Here is a 1,410-nt window from a genome sequence, read left to right as displayed (position 1 = left end):
CACCAAAAACACCAAACACCACCTAGGACAGAGAGTGAAGTTCAGTAGTCCCTCTCCCTGCCAGTGTGCAGTGTGTTTGGAAATAAGATGCAGTGTTCACTTGGAAAAAAAAGTTGTTTTTACCTAGACATAAAAAAAAAAAAGTAGTGAACATTTTACATTAAACAGCTGTTTTTGCGACACCGCCACGCCGTTGTTTGTTGCTGAAGGTTTCCATACCGTCTGATCGTGTACCAGCCCATGCCCAGATGCAATGCGAGCCATAGATCATTAGGGGCTGGGCAACATATCGATAGCACGTCGATATCACGATATGAGACTAGACATCGTCTTAAATTTTGGATATTGTAATATGAACTAAGTGTTAAGTGTCTTAAGTGTTGTCTTTTCCTGGTTTTAAAGGATGCGTGATGTCCAATCTGAACTTACCAGACTGTTCTATTATTGGCCTTTACCCACATTACATCCACATTACGGATGATTATTTATCAAAAATCTCATTGTGTGAATATTTTGTGAAAGCACCGATAGTCAACACTACAATATCGTTGCGTTATCGATACATTTGGTCAAAAATATCGTGATGTCTGATTTTCTCCATATCTCCCAGCCCAACTTATAACCCTAACCATATTATCTGATCAGCTGACCATCACCCACTTCTTGTTTTTTTAGGTTTTACAATAATGTGTATGCATTCATTATTATATTCAGGTCACAGAAATAAGCCACTTAAAAAAAAAAAAGTAAAATATTAAAGTAAAATGTTGAAAAACTTGGGCCAATCTTTTAACAAATTGTATCATATTTTACAGCCGTGTTCATAAAGTCCTCAAAGACACCTTCTTGGAAATGTTGCTGTTGAGCTGCTGTTTGCAGACCAATTGGACCCCGCTGTGCATCTCTCAGATGACCAGAACAAAGGCATCTTTCTGCGACTCGAACACGACACCATGTGAATGGATTGAAAACAAAAACCTTAAATAACATTTTTAGAACTAAAAACTCCACATTTCTACGACATGAAAACACACAAGAGGCATTTTTCAGCACATCAATTATTGACCCGTTGTTTCACCTAAACAGAAAACATAATCAGAAAGGGGTCATTTGGAGCGGCGGCCATGATGAGGAGGACTCCTCTGCAGGTAGAGGGCAGGTGTCACCTGGAGAGCAGAGACAGAGTGGAGTCTGCTGGCCTTCAACCAGCCTCTTACACCAACTAATCACACTGTGTTTGTGTCTTTATGAATGAAAACTAACACTCTCACAACTCCGCGCTGTCACTGTGGCGGAGCTGTGCGTCTGAGTGTGTGTTTGTGTACGAGTGTTTTGTTAACTAGGAGCTGCTCTGTGTGTGGAGTCTGCATGTTGGCAAAGTTGCCTGTGTGTGTGTGTGTGTGTGTGTGT

General features: G+C 40.6%; 1 protein-coding gene across 1 annotated transcript in view; it reads right to left on the bottom strand.

Annotated features, from left to right (window-relative positions):
- tnikb (TRAF2 and NCK interacting kinase b) overlaps positions 1-1,410 on the bottom strand; it is a 33,962-nt gene that overhangs the window by 23,599 nt on the left and 8,953 nt on the right. The gene's annotated exons all lie outside the window — the stretch shown is intronic.

The sequence above is a fragment of the Etheostoma cragini genome, chromosome 22 (genome assembly GCF_013103735.1).
Source record: "Etheostoma cragini isolate CJK2018 chromosome 22, CSU_Ecrag_1.0, whole genome shotgun sequence".
Taxonomy (NCBI): Eukaryota; Metazoa; Chordata; class Actinopteri; order Perciformes; family Percidae; genus Etheostoma; species Etheostoma cragini.
This window is presented reverse-complemented; position numbering and strand designations above follow the sequence as displayed.